Source organism: Pristiophorus japonicus, unplaced genomic scaffold, assembly GCF_044704955.1.
Source record: "Pristiophorus japonicus isolate sPriJap1 unplaced genomic scaffold, sPriJap1.hap1 HAP1_SCAFFOLD_62, whole genome shotgun sequence".
Taxonomy (NCBI): domain Eukaryota; kingdom Metazoa; phylum Chordata; class Chondrichthyes; family Pristiophoridae; genus Pristiophorus; species Pristiophorus japonicus.
This window is the reverse complement of record NW_027254531.1, coordinates 682518-709137: the sequence shown is the minus strand read 5'-3', so window position 1 is coordinate 709137 and position 26620 is coordinate 682518.

The window sequence follows — 26620 nt, the reverse complement described above, 5'->3', positions numbered from 1 at the left end:
TGGGACTCTCTCTGACCTTTCTCCCCAGTCCCCCAGGACCAGAGTGTATCTGAGTCAATGGGACTCTCTCTGACCTTTCTCCCCAGTCCCCCAGCACCAGAGTGTATCTGAGTCAATGGGACTCTCTATGATCTTTCTCCCCAGTCCCCCAGGACCAGAGTGTATCTGAGTCAATGTCAATCTCTCTGACCTTTCTCCCCAGTATATCCCCCAGGACCAGTGTGTATCTGAGTCAATGGGACTCTCTGACCTTTCTCCCCTGTCTATCCCCAGGACCAGTGTGTATCTGAGTCAATGGGACTCTCTCTTACCTTTCTCCCCAGTCTATCCCCAGGACCAGTGTGTATCTGAGTCAATGGGACTCTCTCTGAACTTTCTCCCCAGTCCCCCAGGACCAGTGTGTATCTGAGTCAATGGGACTCTCTCTGACCTTTCTCCCCAGTCTATCCCCAGGACCAGTGTTTATCTGCGTCAATTGGACTCTCTCTGACCTTTCTCCCCAGTCCCCCAAGGACCAGAGTGTATCTGAGTCAATGGGACTCTCTCTGAACTTTCTCCCCAGTCCCCCAGGACGAGAGTGTATCTGAGTCAATGGTACTCTCTCTGATCTTTCTCCCCAGTCCCCCAGGACCAGAGTGTATCTGAGTCAATGGGACTCTCTCTGACCTTTCTCCCCTGTCCCCCAGGACCAGTGTGTATCTGAGTCAATGGGACTCTCTCTGACCTTTCTCCCCAGTCCCCCAGGACCAGTGTGTATCTGAGTCAATGGGAATCTCTCTGACCTTTCTCCCCAGTCTATCCCCAGGACCAGTGTATATCTGAGTCAATGGGACTCTCTCTAACCTTTCTCCCCAGTCTATCCCCAAGACCAGTGTGTATCTGAATCAGTGGGCCCCCCTCTGACCTTTCTCCCCAGTCTATCCGCAGGACCAGTGTTTATCTGAGTCAATGGGACTCTCTCTGACGTTTCTCCCCAGTCCCCCAGGATCAGAGTGTATCTGAGTCAATGGGACTCTCTCTGACATTTCTCCCCAGTCTATCCCCATGACCGGTGTTTATCTGTGTCAATGGGACTCTCTCTGACCTTTCTCCCCAGTCGATCCCCAGGACCAGTGTGTATCCGAGTCAATGGTACTCTCTCTGACCTTTCTCCCCAGTCTATCCCCATGACCGGTGTTTATCTGTGTCAATGGGACTCTCTCTGACCTTTCTCCCCAGTCTATCCCCAGGACCAGTGTGCATCTGAGTCAATGGGACTCTCTCTGACCTTTCTCCCCAGTATATCCCCAAGGACCAGTGTGTATCTGAGTCAATGGGACTCTCTGACCTTTCTCCCCTGTCTATCCCCAGGACCAGTGTGTATCTGAGTCAATGGGACTCTCTCTGACCTTTCTCCCCAGTCTATCCCCAGGACCAATGTGTACCTGAGTCAATGGGGCTCTCTCTGAACTTTCACCCTGTCTATCCCCAGGACCAGTGTGTACCTGAGTCAATGGGACTCTCTCTGACCTTTCTCCCCAGTCCCCCAGTACCAGAGTGTATCTGAGCCAATGTGACTTTCTCTGACCTTTCTCCCCAGTCCCCCAACCAGTGTGTATCTGAGTTAATGGGACTCTCTCTGACCTTTCTCCCCAGTCTATCCCCAGGACCAGTGTATATCTGAATCAATGGGACTCTCTATGACCTTTCTCCCCAGTCTATCCCCAGGACCAGTGTGTATCTGAGTCAATGGGACTCTCTCTGAACTTTCTCCCCAGTCTGTCCCCAGGACCAGTGTGTATCTGAGTCAATGGGACTCTCTGACCGTTCTCCCCAGTCTATCCCCAGGACCAGTGTTTATCTGAGTCAATGGGACTCTCTCTGATGTTTCTCCCCAGTCCCCCAGGACCAGAGTGTATCTGAGTCAATGGGACTCTCTCTGACATTTCTCCGCAGTCTATCCCCATGACCGGTGTTTATCTGTGTCAATGGGACTCTCTCTGACCTTTCTCCCCAGTCGATCCCCAGGACCAGTGTGTATCCGAGTCAATGGTACTCTCTCTGACATTTCTCCCCAGTCTATCCCTATGACCGGTGTTTATCTGTGTCAATGGGACTCTCTCTGACCTTTCTCCCCAGTCTATCCCCAGGACCAGTGTGCATCTGAGTCAATGGGACTCTCTCTGACCTTTCTCCCCAGTATATCCCCCAGGACCAGTGTGTATCTGAGTCAATGGGACTCTCTGACCTTTCTCCCCTGTCTATCCGCAGGACCAGTGTGTATCTGAGTCAATGGGACTCTCTCTTACCCTTCTCCCCAGTCTATCCCCAGGACCCTTGTGTGTATCTGAGTCAATGGGACTCTCTCTGACCTTTCTCTCCAGTCTATCCCCAGGACCCCAGGACCAATGTGTATCTGAGTCAATGGGGCTCTCTCTGAACTTTCACCCTGTCTATCCCCAGGACCAGTGTGTACCTGAGCCAATGTGACTTTCTCTGACCTTTCTCCCCAGTCCCCCAACCAGTGTGTATCTGAGTTAATGGGACTCTCTCTGACCTTTCTCCCCAGTCTATCCCCAGGACCAGTGTATATCTGAATCAATGGGACTCTCTATGACCTTTCTCCCCAGTCTATCCCCAGGACCAGTGTGTATCTGAGTCAATGGGACTCTCTCTGAACTTTCTCCCCAGTCTGTCCCCAGGACCAGTGTGTATCTGAGTCAATGTCAATCTCTCTGACCTTTCTCCCCAGTATATCCCCCAGGAACAGTGTGTATCTGAGTCAATGGGACTCTCTGACTTTTCTCCCCTGTCTATCCCCAGGACCAGTGTGTATCTGAGTCAATGGGACTCTCTCTTACCTTTCTCCCCAGTTTATCCCCAGGACCAGTGTGTATCTGAGTCAATGGGACTCTCTCTGAACTTTCTCCCCAGACCCCCAGGACCAGTGTGTATCTGAGTCAATGGGACTCTCTCTGACCTTTCTCCCCAGTCTATCCCCAGGACCAGTGTTTATCTGCGTCAATGGGACTCTCTCTGACCATTCTCCCCAGTCCCCCAAGGACCAGAGTGTATCTGAGTCAATGGGACTCTCTCAGAACTTTCTCCACAGTCCCCCAGGACGAGAGTGTATCTGAGTCAATGGTACTCTCTCTGATCTTTCTCCCCAGTCCCCCAGGACCAGAGTGTATCTGAGTCAATGGGACTCTCTCTGACCTTTCTCCCCAGTCCCCCAGGACCAGTGTGTATCTGAGTCAATGGGAATCTCTCTGAACTTTCTCCCCAGTCTATCCCCAGGACCAGTGTATATCTGAGTCAATGGGAATCTCTCTAACCTTTCTCCCCAGTCTATCCCCAAGACCAGTGTGTATCTGAATCAGTGGGACTTCCTCTGACCTTTCTCCCCAGTCTATCCCCAGGACCAGTGTTTATCTGAGTCAATGGGACTCTCTCTGACGTTTCTCCCCAGTCCCCCAGGACCAGAGTGTATCTGAGTCAATGGGACTCTCTCTGACATTTCTCCCCAGTCTATCCCCATGACCGGTGTTTATCTGTGTCAATGGGACTCTCTCTGACCTTTCTCCCCAGTCTAGCCCCAGGACCAGTGTTTATCTGAATCAATGGGACTCACTCTAACCTTTCTCCCCAGTCTATCCCCAGGACCAGTGTTTATCTGAGTCAATGGGACTCTCTCTGACCTTTCTCCCCAGTCGATCCCCAGGACCAGTGTGTATCCGAGTCAATGGTACTCTCTCTGACCTTTCTCCCCAGTCCCTCAGGACCAGTGTGTATCTGAGTCAATGGGACTCTCTCTGAGCATTCTCCTCAGTCTATCACCAGGACCAGTGTTTATCTGAGTCAATGGGAGTCGCTCTGACCTTTCTCCTCAGTATATCCCCAGGACCAGTGTGTATCTGAGTCAATGGCACTCTCTGACCTTTCTCCCCTGTCTATCCCCAGGACCAGTGTGTATCTGAGCCAATGGGACTCTCTCTTACCTTTCTCCCCAGTCTATCCGCAGGACCAGTGTGTATCTGAGTCAATGGGACTCTCTCTAAACTTTCTCAACAGTCTCCCACGACCAGTGTGTATCTGAGTCAATGGGACTCTCTCTGACCTTTCTCCCCAGTCTATCCCCAGGACCAGTGTGTATCTGAGTCAAAGGGACTCTCTCTGACCTTTCTCCCCAGTCTATATCCAGGACCAGTGTGAATCTGAGTCAATGGGACTCTCTCTGACCTTTCTCCCCAGTCCCCCAGGACCAGAGTGTATCTGAGTCAATGGGACTCTCTCTGACCTTTCACCCCAGTCCCCCAGGACCAGAGTGTATCTGAGTCAATGGAATTCTCTCTGATCTTTCTCCCCAGTCCCCCAGGACCAGAGTGTATCTGAGTCAATGGGACTCTCTCTGACCTTTCTCTCCAGTCCCCCAGGACCAGTGTGTATCTGAGTCAATGGGACTCTCTCTGACCTTTCTCCCCAGTCTATCCCCAGGACCAGTGTATATCTGAATCAATGGGACTCTCTCTGACCTTTCTCCCCAGTCTATCCCCAGGACCAGTGTGTATCTGAGTCAATGGGACTCGCTGACCTTTCTCCCCAGTCTATCGCCAGGACCAGTGTTTATCTGAGTCAATGGGACTCTCTCTGAACTTTCTCCCCAGTCTATCCCCAGGACCAGTGTGTATCTGAGTCAATGGGACTCTCTCTGAACATTCTCCCCAGTCCCCCAGGACCAGTGTGTATCTGAGTCAATGGGACTCTCTCTGACCTTTCTCCCCAGTCCATACCCAGGACCAGTGTTTATCTGAGTCAATGGGACTCTCTCTGACCTTTCTCCCCAGTCCCCCAGGACCAGAGTGTATCTGCGTCAATGGGACTCTCTCTGACCTTTCTCCCCAGTCCCCCAGGTCGAGAGTGTATCTGAGTCAATGGGACTCTCTCTGATCCTTCTCCCCAGTCCCCCAGGACCAGAGTGTATCTGAGTCAATGGGACTCTCTCTGACCTTTCTCCCCAGTCCCCCAGGACCAGTGTGTATCTGAGTCAATGGGACTCCCTCTGACCTTTCTCCCCAGTCTATCCCCAGGACCAGTGTTTATCTGAGAAATGGGACTCTCTCTGACATTTCTCCCCAGTCCCCCAGGACCAGAGTGTATCTGAGTCAATGGGACTCTCTCTGACCTTTCTCCCCAGTCTATCCCCATGACCGGTGTTTATCTGTGTCAATGAGACTCTCTCTGACATTTCTCCCCAGTCTATCACCAGGACCAGTGTTTATCTGAATCAATGGGACTCTCTCCGACCTTTCTCCCCAGTCTATCCCCAGGACCAGTGTTTATCTGAGTCAATGGGAATCTCTCTGAGCTTTCTCCCCAGTCTATCCCCAGGACCAGTGTTTATCTGAGTCAATGGGAGTTGCTCTGACTTTTCTCCCCAGTATATCCCCCAGGACCAGTGTGTATCTGAGTCAATGGGACGCTCTGACCTTTCTCCCCTGTCTATCCCCAGGACCAGTGTGTATCTGAGTCAATGGGACTCTCTCTTACCTTTCTTCCCAGTCTATCCCCAGGACCAGTGTGTATCTGAGTCAATGGGACTCACTCTAAACTTTCTCACCAGTCTCCCAGGACCAGTGTGTATCTGAGTCAATGGGACTCTCTCTGACCTTTCTCCCCAGTTTATCCCCAGGACCAGTGTATATCTGAATCAATGGGACTCTCTATGACCTTTCTCCCCAGTCTATCCCCAGGACCAGTGCGTATCTGAGTCAATGCGACTGTCTCTGAACTTTCTCCCCAGTCTGTCCCCAGGAACAGTGTGTTCCTGAGTCAATGGGACTTTCTCTGAACTTTCTCCCCAGTCCCCCAGGACCAGTGTGTATCTGAGTCAATGGGACTCTCTCTGAACTTTCTCCCCAGACCCCCAGGACCAGTGTGTATCTGAGTCAATGGGACTCTCTCTGACCTTTCTCCCCAGTCTATCCCCAGGACCAGTGTTTATCTGCGTCAATGGGACTCTCTCTGACCATTCTCCCCAGTCCCCCAAGGACCAGAGTGTATCTGAGTCAATGGGACTCTCTCAGAACTTTCTCCACAGTCCCCCAGGACGAGAGTGTATCTGAGTCAATGGTACTCTCTCTGATCTTTCTCCCCAGTCCCCCAGGACCAGAGTGTATCTGAGTCAATAGGACTCTCTCTGACCTTTCTCCCCAGTCCCCCAGGACCAGTGTGTATCTGAGTCAATGGGAATCTCTCTGAACTTTCTCCCCAGTCTATCCCCAGGACCAGTGTATATCTGAGTCAATGGGAATCTCTCTAACCTTTCTCCCCAGTCTATCCCCAAGACCAGTGTGTATCTGAATCAGTGGGACTTCCTCTGACCTTTCTCCCCAGTCTATCCCCAGGACCAGTGTTTATCTGAGTCAATGGGACTCTCTCTGACGTTTCTCCCCAGTCCCCCAGGACCAGAGTGTATCTGAGTCAATGGGACTCTCTCTGACATTTCTCCCCAGTCTATCCCCATGACCGGTGTTTATCTGTGTCAATGGGACTCTCTCTGACCTTTCTCCCCAGTCTAGCCCCAGGACCAGTGTTTATCTGAATCAATGGGACTCACTCTAACCTTTCTCCCCAGTCTATCCCCAGGACCAGTGTTTATCTGAGTCAATGGGACTCTCTCTGACCTTTCTCCCCAGTCGATCCCCAGGACCAGTGTGTATCCGAGTCAATGGTACTCTCTCTGACCTTTCTCCCCAGTCCCTCAGGACCAGTGTGTATCTGAGTCAATGGGACTCTCTCTGAGCATTCTCCTCAGTCTATCACCAGGACCAGTGTTTATCTGAGTCAATGGGAGTCGCTCTGACCTTTCTCCTCAGTATATCCCCAGGACCAGTGTGTATCTGAGTCAATGGCACTCTCTGACCTTTCTCCCCTGTCTATCCCCAGGACCAGTGTGTATCTGAGCCAATGGGACTCTCTCTTACCTTTCTCCCCAGTCTATCCGCAGGACCAGTGTGTATCTGAGTCAATGGGACTCTCTCTAAACTTTCTCAACAGTCTCCCACGACCAGTGTGTATCTGAGTCAATGGGACTCTCTCTGACCTTTCTCCCCAGTCTATCCCCAGGACCAGTGTGTATCTGAGTCAAAGGGACTCTCTCTGACCTTTCTCCCCAGTCTATATCCAGGACCAGTGTGAATCTGAGTCAATGGGACTCTCTCTGACCTTTCTCCCCAGTCCCCCAGGACCAGAGTGTATCTGAGTCAATGGGACTCTCTCTGACCTTTCACCCCAGTCCCCCAGGACCAGAGTGTATCTGAGTCAATGGAACTCTCTCTGATCTTTCTCCCCAGTCCCCCAGGACCAGAGTGTATCTGAGTCAATGGGACTCTCTCTGACCTTTCTCTCCAGTCCCCCAGGACCAGTGTGTATCTGAGTCAATGGGACTCTCTCTGACCTTTCTCCCCAGTCTATCCCCAGGACCAGTGTATATCTGAATCAATGGGACTCTCTCTGACCTTTCTCCCCAGTCTATCCCCAGGACCAGTGTGTATCTGAGTCAATGGGACTCGCTGACCTTTCTCCCCAGTCTATCGCCAGGACCAGTGTTTATCTGAGTCAATGGGACTCTCTCTGAACTTTCTCCCCAGTCTATCCCCAGGACCAGTGTGTATCTGAGTCAATGGGACTCTCTCTGAACATTCTCCCCAGTCCCCCAGGACCAGTGTGTATCTGAGTCAATGGGACTCTCTCTGACCTTTCTCCCCAGTCTATACCCAGGACCAGTGTTTATCTGAGTCAATGGGACTCTCTCTGACCTTTCTCCCCAGTCCCCCAGGACCAGAGTGTATCTGCGTCAATGGGACTCTCTCTGACCTTTCTCCCCAGTCCCCCAGGTCGAGAGTGTATCTGAGTCAATGGGACTCTCTCTGATCTTTCTCCCCAGTCCCCCAGGACCAGAGTGTATCTGAGTCAATGGGACTCTCTCTGACCTTTCTCCCCAGTCCCCCAGGACCAGTGTGTATCTGAGTCAATGGGACTCCCTCTGACCTTTCTCCCCAGTCTATCCCCAGGACCAGTGTTTATCTGAGAAATGGGACTCTCTCTGACATTTCTCCCCAGTCCCCCAGGACCAGAGTGTATCTGAGTCAATGGGACTCTCTCTGACCTTTCTCCCCAGTCTATCCCCATGACCGGTGTTTATCTGTGTCAATGAGACTCTCTCTGACATTTCTCCCCAGTCTATCACCAGGACCAGTGTTTATCTGAATCAATGGGACTCTCTCCGACCTTTCTCCCCAGTCTATCCCCAGGACCAGTGTTTATCTGAGTCAATGGGAATCTCTCTGAGCTTTCTCCCCAGTCTATCCCCAGGACCAGTGTTTATCTGAGTCAATGGGAGTTGCTCTGACTTTTCTCCCCAGTATATCCCCCAGGACCAGTGTGTATCTGAGTCAATGGGACGCTCTGACCTTTCTTCCCAGTCTATCCCCAGGACCAGTGTGTATCTGAGTCAATGGGACTCACTCTAAACTTTCTCACCAGTCTCCCAGGACCAGTGTGTATCTGAGTCAATGGGACTCTTTCTGACCTTTCTCCCCAGTCTATCCCCAGGACCAACGTGTATCTGAGTCAATGGGGCTCTCTCTGAACTTTCACCCTGTCTATCCCAAGGACCAGTGTGTACCTGAGTCAATGGGACTCTCTCTGACCTTTCTCCTCAGTCCCCCAGGACCAGAGTGTATCTGAGTCAATGGGACTCTCTCTGACCTTTCTCCCCAGTCCCCAAGGACCAGTGTGTATCTGAGTCAATGGGACTCTCTCTGACCTTTCTCCCCAGTTTATCCCCAGGACCAGTGTATATCTGAATCAATGGGACTCTCTATGACCTTTCTCCCCAGTCTATCCCCAGGACCAGTGCGTATCTGAGTCAATGCGACTGTCTCTGAACTTTCTCCCCAGTCTGTCCCCAGGAACAGTGTGTTCCTGAGTCAATGGGACTTTCTCTGAACTTTCTCCCCTGTCCCCCAGGACCAGTGTGTATCTGAGTCAATGGGACTCTCTCTGAACTTTCTCCCCAGTCTATCCCCAGGACCAGTGTTTATCTGAATCAATGGGACTCTCTCTGACATTTCTCACCAGTCCCCCAGGACCAGAGTGTATCTGAGTCAATGGGACTCTCTCTGACCTTTCTCCCCAGTCTATCCCCATGACCGGTGTTTATCTGTGACAATGGGACTCTCTCTGACCTTTCTCCCCACTCTATCCCCAGGACCAGTGTTTATCTGAATCAATGGGACTCTCTCCGAACTTTCTCCCCAGTCTATCCCCAGGACCAGTGTTTATCTGAATCAATGGGAATCTCTCTGACCTTTCTCCCCAGTCGATCCCCAGGACCAGTGTGTATCTGAGTCAATGGGACTCTCTCTGACCTTTCTCCCCAGTCCCCCAGGACGAGAGTGTATCTGAGTCAAATGGACTCTCTCTGATCTTTCTCCCCAGTCCCCCAGGACCAGAGTGTATCTGCGTCAATGGGACTCTCTCTGAGCTTTCTCCCCAGTCCCCCAGGACCAGTGTGTATCTGAGTCAATGGGACTCTCTCTGACCTTTCTCCCGAGTCTATCCCCAGGACCAGTTTATATCTGAGTCAATGGGACTCTCTCTGACCTTTCTCCCCAGTCGATCCCCAGGACCAGTGTGTATCTGAGTCAATGGGACTCTCTCTGAGTTTTCTCCAAGTCTATCCCCAGGACCAGTGTTTATCTGAGTCAATGGGAGTCGCTCTGACCTTTCTCCCCAGTATATCCCCCAGGACCAGTGTGTATCTGAGTCAATGGGACTCTCTGACCTTTCTCCCATGTCTATCCCCAGGAGCAGTTTGTATCTGAGTCAATGGGACTCTCTCTGACCTTTCTCCCCAGTCTATCCCCAGGACCAGTGTGTATCTGAGTCAATGGGACTCTCTTTGAACTTTCTCCCCAGTCCCCCAGGACCAGTGTGTATCTGAGTCAAATGGACTCTCTCTGATGTTTCTCCCCAGTCCCCCAGGACCAGAGTGTATCTGAGTCAATGGGACTCTCTCTGACCTTTCTCCCCAGTCTATATCCAGGACCAGTGTGTATCTGAGTCAATGGGACTCTCTCTGACCTTTCTCCCCAGTCCCCCAGGACCAGAGTGTATCTGAGTCAATGGGACTCTCTCTGACCTTTCATCCCGGTCCCCCAGGACCAGAGTGTATCTGAGTCAATGGAACTCTCTCTGATCTTTCTCCCCAGTCCCCCAGGACCAGAGTGTATCTGAGTCAATGGGACTCTCTCTGACCTTTCTCTCCAGTCCCCCAGGACCAGTGTGTATCTGAGTCAATGGGACTCTCTCTGACTTTCTCCCCAGTCTATCCCCAGGACCAGTGTATATCTGAATCAATGGGACTCTCTCTGACCTTTCTCCCCAGTCTATCCCCAGGACCAGTGTGTATCTGAGTCAATGGGACTCGCTGACCTTTCTCCCCAGTCTATCGCCAGGACCAGTGTTTATCTGAGTCAATGGGACTCTCTCTGAACTTTCTCCCCAGTCTATCCCCAGGACCAGTGTGTATCTGAGTCAATGGGACTCTCTCTGAACATTCTCCCCAGTCCCCCAGGACCAGTGTGTATCTGAGTCAATGGGACTCTCTCTGACCTTTCTCCCCAGTCTATACCCAGGACCAGTGTTTATCTGAGTCAATGGGACTCTCTCTGACCTTTCTCCCCAGTCCCCCAGGACCAGAGTGTATCTGCGTCAATGGGACTCTCTCTGACCTTTCTCCCCAGTCCCCCAGGTCGAGAGTGTATCTGAGTCAATGGGACTCTCTCTGATCTTTCTCCCCAGTCCCCCAGGACCAGAGTGTATCTGAGTCAATGGGACTCTCTCTGACCTTTCTCCCCAGTCCCCCAGGACCAGTGTGTATCTGAATCAATGGGACTCCCTCTGACCTTTCTCCCCAGTCTATCCCCAGGACCAGTATTTATCTGAGAAATGGGACTCTCTCTGACATTTCTCCCCAGTCCCCCAGGACCAGAGTGTATCTGAGTCAATGGGACTCTCTCTGACCTTTCTCCCCAGTCTATCCCCATGACCGGTGTTTATCTGTGTCAATGGGACTCTCTCTGACATTTCTCCCCAGTCTATCACCAGGACCAGTGTTTATCTGAATCAATGGGACTCTCTCCGACCTTTCTCCCCAGTCTATCCCCAGGACCAGTGTTTATCTGAGTCAATGGGACTCTCTCTGAGCTTTCTCCCCAGTCTATCCCCAGGACCAGTGTTTATCTGAGTCAATGGGAGTTGCTCTGACCTTTCTCCCCAGTATATCCCCCAGGACCAGTGTGTATCTGAGTCAATGGGACGCTCTGACCGTTCTCCCCTGTCTATCCCCAGGACCAGTGTGTATCTGAGTCAATGGGACTCTCTCTTACCTTTCTTCCCAGTCTATCCCCAGGACCAGTGTGTATCTGAGTCAATGGGACTCTCTCTAAACTTTCTCACCAGTCTCCCAGGACAATTGTGTATCTGAGTCAATGGGACTCTCTCTGACCTTTCTCCCCAGTCTATCCCCAGGACCAACGTGTATCTGAGTCAATGGGGCTCTCTCTGAACTTTCACCCTGTCTATCCCAAGGACCAGTGTGTACCTGAGTCAATGGGAGTCTCTCTGACCTTTCTCCCCAGTCCCCCAGGACCAGAGTGTATCTGAGTCAATGGGATTCTCTCTGACCTTTCTCCCCAGTCCCCAAGGACCAGTGTGTATCTGAGTCAATGGGACTCTCTCTGACCTTTCTCCCCAGTTTATCCCCAGGACCAGTGTATATCTGAATCAATGGGACTCTCTATGACCTTTCTCCCCAGTCTATCCCCAGGACCAGTGTGTATCTGAGTCAATGCGACTGTCTCTGAACTTTCTCCCCAGTCTGTCCCCAGGAACAGTGTGTTCCTGAGTCAATGGGACTTTCTCTGAACTTTCTCCCCAGTCCCCCAGGACCAGTGTGTATCTGAGTCAATGGGACTCTCTCTGAACTTTCTCCCCAGTCTATCCCCAGGACCAATGTTTATCTGAGTCAATGGGACTCTCTCTGACATTTCTCACCAGTCCCCCAGGACCAGAGTGTATCTGAGTCAATGGGACTCTCTCTGACCTTTCTACCCAGTCTATCCCCATGACCGGTGTTTATCTGTGACAATGGGACTCTCTCTGACCTTTCTCCCCACTCTATCCCCAGGACCAGTGTTTATCTGAATCAATGGGACTCTCTTCGAACTTTCTCCCCAGTCTATCCCCAGGACCAGTGTTTATCTGAATCAATGGGACTCTCTCTGACCTTTCTCCCCAGTCGATCCCCAGGACCAGTGTGTATCTGAGTCAATGGGACTCTCTCTGACCTTTCTCCCCAGTCCCCCAGGACGAGAGTGTATCTGAGTCAAATGGACTCTCTCTGATCTTTCTCCCCAGTCCCCCAGGACCAGAGTGTATCTGAGTCAATGGGACTCTCTCTGACCTTTCTCCCCAGTCCCCCAGGACCAGTGTGTATCTGAGTCAATGGGACTCTCTCTGACCTTTCTCCCCAGTCTATCCCCAGGACCAGTGTATATCTGAGTCAATGGGACTCTCTCTGACCTTTCTCCCCAGTCGATCCCCAGGACCAGTGTGTATCTGAGTCAATGGGACTCTCTCTGAGTTTTCTCCAAGTCTATCCCCAGGACCAGTGTTTATCTGAGTCAATGGGAGTCGCTCTGACCTTTCTCCCCAGTATATCCCCCAGGACCAGTGTGTATCTGAGTCAATGGGACTCTCTGACCTTTCTCCCATGTCTATCCCCAGGAGCAGTTTGTATCTGAGTCAATGGGACTCTCTCTGACCTTTCTCCCCAGTCTATCCCCAGGACCAGTGTGTATCTGAGTCAATGGGACTCTCTCTGAACTTTCTCCCCAGTCCCCCAGGACCAGTGTGTATCTGAGTCAATGGGACTCTTTCTGACCTTTCTCCCCAGTCTATCCCCACTACCAACGTGTATCTGAGTCAATGGGACTCTCTCTGAACTTTCACCCTGTCTATCCCCAGGACCAGTGTGTACCTGAGTCAATGGGACTCTCTCTGACCTTTCTCCCCAGTTCCCCAGGACCAGTGTGTATCTGAGTCAATGGGACTCTCTCTGACGTTTCTCCCATGTCTATCCCCAGGACCAGTGTTTATTGGAGTCAATGGGAATCTCTCTGACCTTTCTCCCCAGTATATCCCCCAGGACCAGTGTGTATCTGAGTCAATGGGACTCTCTGACCTTTCTCCCCAGTCTATCCCCCAGGACCAGTGTGTATCTGAGTCAATGGGACTCTCTCTGACCTTTCTCCCCAGTCTATCCCCAGGACCAGAGTGTATCTGAGTCAATGGGACTCTCTCTGACCTTTCTCCCGAGTCCCCCAGGATCAGAGTGTATCTGAGTCAATGGGAGTCTCTCTGGTCTTTCTCCCCAGTCCCCCAGGACCAGAGTGTATCTGAGTCAATGGCAATCTCTCTGACCTTTCTCCCCAGTATATCCCCCAGGACCAGTGTGTATCTGAGTCAATGGGACTCTCTGTCCTTTCTCCCCTGTCTATCCCCAGGATCAGTGTGTATCTGAGTCAATGGGACTCTCTCTTACCTTTCTCCCCAGTCTATCCCCAGGACCATTGTGTATCTGAGTCAATGGGACTCTCTCTGAACTTTCTCCCCAGTCCCCCAGGACCAGTGTGTATCTGAGTCAATGGGACTCTCTCTGACCTTTCTCCCCAGTCTATCCCCAGGACCAGTGTTTATCTGAATCAATGGGACTCTCTCTGACCTTTCTCCCCAGTCCCCCAGGACCAGAGTGTATCTGAGTCAATGGTACTCTCTCTGATCTTTCTCCCCAGTATCCCAGGACCAGAGTGTATCTGAGTCAATGGGACTCTCTCTGACCTTTCTCCCCAGTCCCCCAGGACCAGAGTGTATCTGAGTCAATGGGAATCTCTCTGACCTTTCTCCGCAGTCTATCCCCAGGACCAGTGTATATCTGAGTCAATGGGACTCTCTCTAACCTTTCTCCCCAGTCTATCCCAGGACCTGTGTGTATCTGAATCAGTGGGACTCCCTCTGACCTTTCTCCCCAGTCTATCCCCAGGACCAGGGTTTATCTGAGTCAATCGAACTCTCTCTGACGTTTCTCCCCAGTCCCCCAGGACCAGAGTGTATCTGAGTCAATGAGACTCTCTCTGACATTTCTCTCCAGTCTATCCCCATGACCGGTGTTTATCTGAATCAATGGGACTCACTCTAACCTTTCTCCCCAGTCTATCCCCAGGACCAGTGTTTATCTGAGTCAATGGGACTCTCTCTGACCTTTCTCCCCAGTCGATCCCCAGGACCAGTGTGTATCTGAGTCAATGGTACTCTCTCTGACATTTCTCCCCAGTCCCCCAGGACCAGTGTGTATCTGAGTCAATGGGACTCTCTCTGAGCATTCTCCTCAGTCTATCCCCAGGACCAGTGTTTATCTGAGTCAATGGGAGTCGCTCTGATCCTTCTCCCCAGTATATCCCCCAGAACCAGTGTGTATCTGAGTCAATGGGACTCTCTGACCTTTCTCCCCTGTCTATCTCCAGGACCAGTGTGTATCTGAGTCAATGGGACTCTCTCTTACCTTTCTCCCCAGTCTATCCCCAGGACCAGTGTGTATCTGAGTCAATGGGACTCTCTCGAAACTTTCTCACCAGTCTCCCAGGACCAGTGTGTATCTGAGTCAATGGGACTCTCTCTGACCTTTCTCCCCAGTCTATCCCCAGGACCAGTGTGTATCTGAGTCAATGGGACTCTCTCTGAACTTTCTCCCGAGTCCCCCAGGGCCAGTGTGTATCTGAGTCAATGGGACTCTCTCTGACCTTTCTCCCCAGTCGATCCCCAGGACCAGTGATTATCTGAGTCAATGGGACTCTCTCTGACATTTCTCCCCAGTCCCCCAGGACCAGAGAGTATCTGAGTCAATGGGACTGTCTCTGACCTTTCTCCCCAGTCCCCCAGGACGAGAGTGTATCTGAGTCAATGGTACTCTCTCTGATCTTTCTCCCCAGTTCCCCAGGACCAGAGTGTATCTGAGTCAATGGGACTCTCTCTGAACTTTCTCCCCATTCCCCCAGGACCAGAGTGTATCTGAGTCAATGGGACTCTCTCTGACATTTCTCTCCAGTCTATCCCCATGACCGGTGTTTATCTGTGTCAATGGGACTCTCTCTGACCTTTCTCCCCAGTCTATCCCCAGGACCAGTGTTTACCTGAATCAATGGGACTCACTCTAAACTTTCTCCCCAGTCTATCCCCAGGACCAGTGTTTATCTGAGTCAATGGGACTCTCTCTGACCTTTCTCCCCAGTCGATCCCCAGGACCAGTGTGTATCTGAGTCAATGGTACTCTCTCTGATCTTTCTCCTCAGTCCCCAGGACCCGTGTGTATCTGAGTCAATGGGACTCTCTCTGAGCATTCTCCTCAGTCTATCCCCAGGACCAGTGTTTATCTGAGTCAATGGGAGTCGCTCTGACCTTTCTCCCCAGTATATCCCCCAGGACCACTTTGTATCTGAGTCAATGGGACTCCCTGACCTTTCTCCCCAGTCTATCCCCAGGACCATTGTGTATCTGAGTCAATGGGACTCTCTCTAAACTTTCTCACCAGTCTCCCAGGACCAATGTGTATCTGAGTCAATGGGACTCTCTCTGACCTTTCTCCCCAGTCTATACCCAGGACCAACGTGTATCTGAGTCAATGGGACTCTCTCTGAAATTTCACCCTGTCTATCCCCAGGACCAGTGTGTACCAGAGTCAATGGGACTCTCTCTGACGTTTCTCCCCAGTCCCCCAGTACCAGTGTGTATCTGATCAATGGGACTCTCTCTGACGTTTCTCCCCAGTTTATCTCCAGGACCAGTGTTTATCTGAGTCAATGGGAATCTCTCTGACCTTTCTCCCCAGTATATCCCCCAGGACTAGTGTGTATCTGAGTCAATGGGACTCTCTGACCTTTCTCCCCAGTCTATCCTCCAGGACCAGTGTGTATCTGAGTCAATGGGACTCTCTCTGACCTTTCTCCCCAGTCTATACCCAGGACCAGTGTGTATCTGAGTCAATGGGACTCTCTGACCGTTCTCCCCAGTCTATCCCCAGGACCAGTGTTTATCTGAGTCAATGGGACTCTCTCTGACCTTTCTCCTCAGTCTATCCCCATGACCGGTGTTTATCTGTGTCAATGGGACTCTCTCTGACCTTTCTCCCCAGTCTATCCCCAGGACCAGTGTATATCTGAATCAATGGGACTCTCTCTGACCTTTCTCCCCAGTCTATCCCCAGGTCCAATGTGTATCTGAGTCAATGGGACTCGCTGACCTTTCTCCCCAGTCTATCGCCAGGACCAGTGTTTATCTGAGTCAATGGGACTCTCCCTGAACTTTCTCCCCAGTCTATCCCCAGGACCAGTGTGTATCTGAGTCAATGGGACTCTCTCTGAACATTCTCCCCAGTCCCCCAGGACCAGTGTGTATCTGAGTCAATGGGACTCTCTCTGACCTTTCTCCCCAGTCTATACCCAGGACCAGTATTTATCTGAGTCAATGGGACTCTCTCTGACCTTTCTCCCCAGTCCCCCAGGACCAGAGTGTATCTGCGTCAATGGGACTCTCTCTGACCTTTCTCCCCAGTCCCCCAGGACCAGTGTGTATCTGAATCAATGGGACTCTCTCCGACCTTTCTCCCCAGTCTATCCCCAGGACCAGTGTTTATCTGAGTCAATGGGACTCTCTCTGAGCTTTCTCCCCAGTCTATCCCCAGGACCAGTGTTTATCTGAGTCAATGGGAGTTGCTCTGACCTTTCTCCCCAGTATATCCCCCAGGACCAGTGTGTATCTGAGTCAATGGGACGCTCTGACCGTTCTCCCCTGTCTATCCCCAGGACCAGTGTGTATCTGAGTCAATGGGACTCTCTCTTACCTTTCTTCCCAGTCTGTCCCCAGGACCAGTGTGTATCTGAGTCAATGGGACTCTCTCTAAACTTTCTCACCAGCCTCCCAGGACCAGTGTGTATCTGAGTCAATGGGACTCTCTCTGACCTTTCTCCCCAGTCTATCCCCAGGACCAACGTGTATCTGAGTCAATGGGGCTCTCTCTGAACTTTCACCCTGTCTATCCCAAGGACCAGTGTGTACCTGAGTCAATGGGTCTCTCTCTGACCTTTCTCCCCAGTCCCCCAGGACCAGAGTGTATCTGAGTCAATGGGACTCTCTCTGACCTTTCTCCCCAGTCCCCAAGGACCAGTGTGTATCTGAGTCAATGGGACTCTCTCTGACCTTTCTCCCCAGTTTATCCCCAGGACCAGTGTATATCTGAATCAATGGGACTCTCTATGACCTCTCTTCCCAGTCTATCCCCAGGACCAGTGTGTATCTGAGTCAATGCGACTGTCTCTGAACTTTCTCCCCAGTCTATCCCCAGGACCAGTGTTTATCTGAGTCAATGGGAGTCGCTCTGACCTTTCTCCCCAGTATATCCCCCAGGACCAGTTTGTATCTGAGTCAATGGGACTCCCTGACCTTTCTCCCCAGTCTGTCCCCAGGACCATTGTGTATCTGAGTCAATGGGACTCTCTCTAAACTTTCTCACCAGTCTCCCAGGACCAATGTGTATCTGAGTCAATGGGACTCTCTCTGACCTTTCTCCCCAGTCTATCCCCAGGACCAACGTGTATCTGAGTCAATGGGACTCTCTCTGAAATTTCACCCTGTCTATCCCCAGGACCAGTGTGTACCAGAGTCAATGGGACTCTCTCTGACGTTTCTCCCCAGTCCCCCAGTACCAGTGTGTATCTGATCAATGGGACTCTCTCTGACGTTTCTCCCCAGTTTATCTCCAGGACCAGTGTTTATCTGAGTCAATGGGAATCTCTCTGACCTTTCTCCACAGTATATCCCCCAGGACCAGTGTGTATCTGAGTCAATGGGACTCTCTGACCTTTCTCCCCAGTCTATCCTCCAGGACCAGTGTGTATCTGAGTCAATGGGACTCTCTCTGACCTTTCTCCCCAGTCTATACCCAGGACCAGTGTGTATCTGAGTCAATGGGACTCTCTGACCGTTCTCCCCAGTCTATCCCCAGGACCAGTGTTTATCTGAGTCAATGGGACTCTCTCTGACCTTTCTCCTCAGTCTATCCCCATGACCGGTGTTTATCTGTGTCAATGGGACTCTCTCTGACCTTTCTCCCCAGTCTATCCCCAGGACCAGTGTATATCTGAATCAATGGGACTCTCTCTGACCTTTCTCCCCAGTCTATCCCCAGGACCAGTGTGTATCTGAGTCAATGGGACTCGCTGACCTTTCTCCCCAGTCTATCGCCAGGACCAGTGTTTATCTGAGTCAATGGGACTCTCTCTGAACTTTCTCCCCAGTCTATCCCCAGGACCAGTGTGTATCTGAGTCAATGGGACTCTCTCTGAACATTCTCCCCAGTCCCCCAGGACCAGTGTGTATCTGAGTCAATGGGACTCTCTCTGACCTTTCTCCCCAGTCTATACCCAGGACCAGTGTTTATCTGAGTCAATGGGACTCTCTCTGACCTTTCTCCCCAGTCCCCCAGGACCAGAGTGTATCTGCGTCAATGGGACTCTCTCTGACCTTTCTCCCCAGTCCCCCAGGTCGAGAGTGTATCTGAGTCAATGGAACTCTCTCTGATCTTTCTCCCCAGTCCCCCAGGACCAGAGTGTATCTGAGTCAATGGGACTCTCTCTGACCTTTCTCCCCAGTCCCCCAGGACCAGTGTGTATCTGAGTCAATGGGACTCCCTCTGACCTTTCTCCCCAGTCTATCCCCAGGACCAGTGTTTATCTGAGAAATGGGACTCACTCTGACATTTCTCCCCAGTCCCCCAGGACCAGAGTGTATCTGAGTCAATGGGACTCTCTCTGACCTTTCTCCCCAGTCTATCCCCATGACCGGTGTTTATCTGTGTCAATGGGACTCTCTCTGATATTTCTCCCCAGTCTATCACCAGGACAAGTGTTTATCTGAATCAATGGGACTCTCTCCGACCTTTCTCCCCAGTCTATCCCCAGGACCAGTGTTTATCTGAGTCAATGGGACTCTCTCTGAGCTTTCTCCCCAGTCTATCCCCAGGACCAGTGTTTATCTGAGTCAATGGGAGTTGCTCTGACCTTTCTCCCCAGTATATCCCCCAGGACCAGTGTGTATCTGAGTCAATGGGACGCTCTGACCGTTCTCCCCTGTCTATCCCCAGGACCAATGTGTATCTGAGTCAATGGGACTCTCTCTTACCTTTCTTCCCAGTCTATCCCCAGGACCAGTGTGTATCTGAGTCAATGGGACTCTCTCTAAACTTTCTCACCAGTCTCCCAGGACCAGTGTGTATCTGAGTCAATGGGACTCTCTCTGACCTTTCTCCCCAGTCTATCCCCAGGACCAACGTGTATCTGAGTCAATGGGGCTCTCTCTGAACTTTCACCCTGTCTATCCCAAGGACCAGTGTGTACCTGAGTCAATGGGACTCTCTCTGACATTTCTCCCCAGTCCCCCAGGACCAGAGTGTATCTGAGTCAATGGGACTCTCTCTGACCTTTCTCCCCAGTCCCCAAGGACCAGTGTGTATCTGAGTCAATGGGACTCTCTCTGACCTTTCTCCCCAGTTTATCCCCAGGACCAGTGTATATCTGAATCAATGGGACTCTCTATGACCTTTCTCCCCAGTCTATCCCCAGGACCAGTGTGTATCTGAGTCAATGCGACTGTCTCTGAACTTTCTCCCCAGTCTGTCCCCAGGAACAGTGTGTTCCTGAGTCAATGGGACTTTCTCTGAACTTTCTCCCCAGTCCCCCAGGACCAGTGTGTATCTGAGTCAATGGGACTCTCTCTGAACTTTCTCCCCAGTCTATCCCCAGGACCAGTGTTTATCTGAGTCAATGGGACTCTCTCTGACATTTCTCACCAGTCCCCCAGGACCAGAGTGTATCTGAGTCAATGGGACTCTCTCTGAACTTTCTACCCAGTCTATCCCCATGACCGGTGTTTATCTGTGACAATGGGACTCTCTCTGACCTTTCTCCCCACTCTATCCCCAGGACCAGTGTTTATCTGAATCAATGGGACTCTCTCCGAACTTTCTCCCCAGTCTATCCCCAGGACCAGTGTTTATCTGAATCAATGGGACTCTCTCTGACCTTTCTCCCCAGTCGATCCCCAGGACCAGTGTGTATCTGAGTCAATGGGACTCTCTCTGACCTTTCTCCCCAGTCCCCCAGGACGAGAGTGTATCTGAGTCAAATGGACTCTCTCTGATCTTTCTCCCCAGTCCCCCAGGACCAGAGTGTATCTGAGTCAATGGGACTCTCTCTGACCTTTCTCCCCAGTCCCCCAGGACCAGTGTGTATCTGAGTCAATGGGACTCTCTCTGACCTTTCTCCCCAGTCTATCCCCAGGACCAGTGTATATCTGAGTCAATGGGACTCTCTCTGACCTTTCTCCCCAGTCGATCCCCAGGACCAATGTGTATCTGAGTCAATGGGACTCTCTCTGAGTTTTCTCCAAGTCTATCCCGAGGACCAGTGTTTATCTGAGTCAATGGGAGTCGCTCTGACCTTTCTCCCCAGTATTTCCCCCAGGACCAGTGTGTATCTGAGTCAATGGGACTCTCTGACCTTTCTCCCATGTCTATCCCCAGGAGCAGTTTGTATCTGAGTCAATGGGACTCTCTCTGACCTTTCTCCCCAGTCTATCCCCAGGACCAGTGTGTATCTGAGTCAATGGGACTCTCTCTGAACTTTCTCCCCAGTCCCCCAGGACCAGTGTGTATCTGAGTCAATGGGACTCTCTCTGACCTTTCTCCCCAGTCTATCCCCACTACCAACGTGTATCTGAGTCAATGGGACTCTCTCTGAACTTTCACCCTGTCTATCCCCAGGACCAGTGTGTACCTGAGTCAATGGGACTCTCTCTGACCTTTCTCCCCAGTTCCCCAGGACCAGTGTGTATCTGAGTCAATGGGACTCTCTCTGACCTTTCTCCCCAGTTCCCCAGGACCAGTGTGTATCTGAGTCAATGGGACTCTCTCTGACGTTTCTCCCATGTCTATCCCCAGGACCAGTGTTTATTGGAGTCAATGGGAATCTCTCTGACCTTTCACCCCAGTATATCCCCCAGGACCAGTGTGTATCTGAGTCAATGGGACTCTCTGACCTTTCTCCCCAGTCTATCGCCCAGGACCAGTGTGTATCTGAGTCAATGGGACTCTCTCTGACCTTTCTCCCCAGTCTATCCCCAGGACCAGAGTGTATCTGAGTCAATGGGACTCTCTCTGACCTTTCTCCCGAGTCCCCCAGGATCAGAGTGTATCTGAGTCAATGGGACTCTCTCTGGTCTTTCTCCCCAGTCCCCCAGGACCAGAGTGTATCTGAGTCAATGGCAATCTCTCTGACCTTTCTCCCCAGTATATCCCCCAGGACCAGTGTGTATCTGAGTCAATGGGACTCTCTGTCCTTTCTCCCCTGTCTATCCCCAGGATCAGTGTGTATCTGAGTCAATGGGACTCTCTCTTACCTTTCTCCCCAGTCTATCCCCAGGACCATTGTGTATCTGAGTCAATGGGACTCTCTCTGACCTTTCTCCCCAGTCCCCCAGGACCAGAGTGTATCTGAGTCAATGGTACTCTCTCTGATCTTTCTCCCCAGTATCCCAGGACCAGAGTGTATCTGAGTCAATGGGACTCTCTCTGACCTTTCTCCCCAGTCCCCCAGGACCAGAGTGTATCTGAGTCAATGGGAATCTCTCTGACCTTTCTCCCCAGTCTATCCCCAGGACCAGTGTATATCTGAGTCAATGGGACTCTCTCTAACCTTTCTCCCCAGTCTATCCCAGGACCTGTGTGTATCTGAATCAGTGGGACTCCCTCTGACTTTTCTCCCCAGTCTATCCCCAGGACCAGGGTTTATCTGAGTCAATCGAACTCTCTCTGACGTTTCTCCCCAGTCCCCCAGGACCAGAGTGTATCTGAGTCAATGGGACTCTCTCTGACATTTCTCTCCAGTCTATCCCCATGACCGGTGTTTATCTTTGTCAATGGGACTCTCTCTGACCTTTCTCCCCAGTCTATCCCCAGGACCAGTGTTTATCTGAATCAATGGGACTCACTCTAACCTTTCTGCCCAGTCTATCCCCAGGACCAGTGTTTATCTGAGTCAATGGGACTCTCTCTGACCTTTCTCCCCAGTCGATCCCCAGGACCAGTGTGTATCTGAGTCAATGGTACTCTCTCTGACATTTCTCCCCAGTCCCCCAGGACCAGCGTGTATCTGAGTCAATGGGACTCTCTCTGAGCATTCTCCTCAGTCTATCCCCAGGACCAGTGTTTATCTGAGTCAATGGGAGTCGCTCTGATCCTTCTCCCCAGTATATCCCCCAGGACCAGTGTGTATCTGAGTCAATGGGACTCTCTGACCTTTCTCCCCTGTATATCTCCAGGACCAGTGTGTATCTGAGTCAATGGGACTCTCTCTTACCTTTCTCCCCAGTCTATCCCCAGGACCAGTGTGTATCTGAGTCAATGGGACTCTCTCGAAACTTTCTCACCAGTCTCCCAGGACCAGTGTGTATCTGAGTCAAAGGGACTCTCTCTGACCTTTCTCCCCAGTCTATCCCCAGGACCAGTGTGTATCTGAGTCAATGGGACTCTCTCTGAACGTTCTCCCGAGTCCCCCAGGGCCAGTGTGTATCTGAGTCAATGGGACTCTCTCTGACCTTTCTCCCCAGTCGATCCCCAGGACCAGTGTTTATCTGAGTCAATGGGACTCTCTCTGACATTTCTCCCCAGTCCCCCAGGACCAGAGAGTATCTGAGTCAATGGGACTGTCTCTGACCTTTCTCCCCAGTCCCCCAGGACGAGAGTGTATCTGAGTCAATGGTACTCTCTCTGATCTTTCTCCCCAGTTCCCCAGGACCAGAGTGTATCTGAGTCAATGGGACTCTCTCTGAACTTTCTCCCCAGTCTCCCAGGACCAGAGTGTATCTGAGTAAATGGGAATCTCTCTGACCTTTCTCCCCAGTCTATCCCCAGGACCAGTGTATATCTGAGTCAATGGGACTCTCTCTAACCTTTCTCCCCAGTCTATCCCAAGACCAGTGTGTATCTGAATCAGTGGGACTCCCTCTGACCTTTCTCCCCAGTCTATCCCCAGGACCAGGGTTTATCTGAGTCAATGGGACTCTCTCTGACGTTTCTCCCCATTCCCCCAGGACCAGAGTGTATCTGAGTCAATGGGACTCTCTCTGACATTTCTCTCCAGTCTATCCCCATGACCGGTGTTTATCTGTGTCAATGGGACTCTCTCTGACCTTTCTCCCCAGTCTATCCCCAGGACCAGTGTTTACCTGAATCAATGGGACTCACTCTAAACTTTCTCCCCAGTCTATCCCCAGGACCAGTGTTTATCTGAGTCAATGGGACTCTCTCTGACCTTTCTCCCCAGTCGATCCCCAGGACCAGTGTGTATCTGAGTCAATGGTACTCTCTCTGATCTTTCTCCCCAGTCCCCAGGACCCGTGTGTATCTGAGTCAATGGGACTCTCTCTGAGCATTCTCCTCAGTCTATCCCCAGGACCAGTGTTTATCTGAGTCAATGGGACTCTCTCTGAAATTTCACCCTGTCTATCCCCAGGACCAGTGTGTACCAGAGTCAATGGGACTCTCTCTGACGTTTCTCCCCAGTCCCCCAGTACCAGTGTGTATCTGATCAATGGGACTCTCTCTGACGTTTCTCCCCAGTTTATCTCCAGGACCAGTGTTTATCTGAGTCAATGGGAATCTCTCTGACCTTTCTCCCCAGTATATCCCCCAGGACCAGTGTGCATCTGAGTCAATGGGACTCTCTGACCTTTCTCCCCAGTCTATCCTCCAGGACCAGTGTGTATCTGAGTCAATGGGACTCTCTCTGACCTTTCTCCCCAGTCTATACCCAGGACCAGTGTGTATCTGAGTCAATGGGACTCTCTGACCGTTCTCCCCAGTCTATCCCCAGGACCAGTGTTTATCTGAGTCAATGGGACTCTCTCTGACCTTTCTCCTCAGTCTATCCCCATGACCGGTGTTTATCTGTGTCAATGGGACTCTCTCTGACCTTTCTCCCCAGTCTATCCCCAGGACCAGTGTGTATCTGAGTCAATGGGACTCTCTCTTACCTTTCTCCCCAGTCTATCCCCAGGACCAGTGTGTATCTGAGTCAATGGGACTCTCTCTGAACTTTCTTCCCAGTCCCTCAGGACCAGTGTGTATCTGAGTCAATGGGACTCACTCTGACCTTTCTCCCCAGTCTATACCCAGGACCAGTGTTTATCTGAGTCAATGGGACTCTCTCTGACCTTTCTCCCCAGTCCCCCAGGACCAGAGTGTATCTGAGTCAATGGGACTCTCTCTGAACTTTCTCCCCAGTCCCCCAGGTCGAGAGTGTATCTGAGTCAATGGGACTCTCTCTGACCTTTCTCCCCAGTCCCCCAGGACCAGTGTGTATCTGAGTCAGTGGGACTCTCTCTGACCTTTCTCCCCAGTCTATCCCCAGGACCAGTGTATATCTGAGTCAATGGGACTCTCTCTGACCTTTCTCCCCAGTCTATCCCCAGGACCAGTGTGTATCTGAATCAGTTGGACTCCCTCTGACCTTTCTCCCCAGTCTATCCCCAGGACCAGTGTTTATCTCAGAAATGGGACTCTCTCTGACATTTCTCCCCAGTGCCCCAGGATCAGAGTGTATCTGAGTCAATGGGACTCTCTCTGACCTTTCTCCACAGTCTATCCCCATGACCGGTGTTTATCTGTGTCAATGGAACTCTCTCTGACCTTTCTCCCCAGTCTATCCCCAGGACCAGTGTTTATCTGAATCAATGGGACCCTCTCCGACCTTTCTCCCCAGTCTATCCCCAGGACCAGTTTTTATCTGAATCAATGGGACTCTCTCTGACCTTTCTCCCCATTCGATCCCCAGGACCAGTGTGTATCTGAGACAATGGGACTCGCTCTGAGCTTTCTCCCCAGTCTATCCCCAGGACCAGTGTTTATCTGAGTCAATGGGAGTCGCTCTGAACTTTCTCCCAAATATATCCCCCACGACCAGTGTGTATCTGAGTCAATGGGACTCTCTGACATTTCTCCCCTGTCTATCCCCAGGACCAGTGTGTATCTGAGTCAATGGGACACTCTCTTACCTTTATCTCCAGTCTATCCCGATGACCAGTGTGTATCTGAGTCAATGGGACTCTCTCTGAACTTTCTCCCCAGTCCCCCAGGACCAGTGTGTATCTGAGTCAATGGGACTCTCTCTGACCTTTCTCCCCAATCTATCCCCAGGACCAACGTGTATCTGAGTCAATGGGACTCTCTCTGAACATTCACCCTGTCTATCCCCAGGACCAGTATGTAGCTGAGTCAATGGGACTCTCTCTGACCTTTCTTCCCAGTCCCCCAGGACCAGTGTGTATCTGAGTCAATGGGACTCTCTCTGACGTTTCTCCCCAGTCTATCCCCAGTACCAGTGTTTATCTGAGTCAATGGGAATCTCTCTGACCTTTCTCCCCAGTATATCCCCCAGGACCAGTGTGTATCTGAGTCAATGGGACTCTCTGACCTTTCTCCCCAGTCTATCCCCCAGGACCAGTGTGTATCTGATTCAATGGGACTCTCTCTGTCCTTTCTCCCCAGTCTATCCCCAGGACCAGTGTGTATCTGAGTCAATGGGACACTCTCTGACCATTCTCCCCAGTCCCCCAGGACCAGAGTGTATCTGAGTCAATGGGACTCTCTCTGACGTTTCTCCCCAGTCTCTCCCCAGGACCAGTGTTTATCTGGGTCAATGGGACTCTCTGATCTTTCTCCGCAGTCTATCCCCAGGACCAGTGTGTATCTGAGTCAATGGGGCTCTCTCTGACCTTTCTCCCCAGTCTATCCCCCAGGACCAGTGTGTATCTGATTCAATGGGACTCTCTCTGTCCTTTCTCCCCAGTCTATCCCCAGGACCAGTGTGTATCTGAGTCAATGGGACACTCTCTGACCTTTCTCCCCAGTCCCCCAGGACCAGAGTGTATCTGAGTCAATGGGACTCTCTCTGACCTTTCTCCCCAGTCCCCCAGCACCAGAGTGTATCTGAGTCAATGGGACTCTCTCTGATCTTTCTCCCCAGTCCCCCAGGACCAGAGTGTATCTGAGTCAATGGGACTCTCTCTGACCTTTCTCCCCAGTCCCCCAGGACCAGTGTGTATCTGAGTCAATGGGACTCTCTCTGACCTTTCTCCGCAGACTATCCCCAGGACCAGTGTATATCTGAGTCAATGGGACTCTCTATGACCTTTCTCCCCAGTCTATTCCCAGGACCAGTGTGTATCTGAGTCAATGGGACTGTCTCTGAACTTTCTCCCCAGTCTGTCCCCAGGAACAGTGTGTATCTGAGTCAATGGGAGTCTCTCTGACCTTTCTCCCCAGTCAATCCCCATGACCGGTGTTTATCTGTGTCAATGGGACTCTCTCTGACCTTTCTCCCCAGTCGATCCCCAGGACCAGTGTTTATCT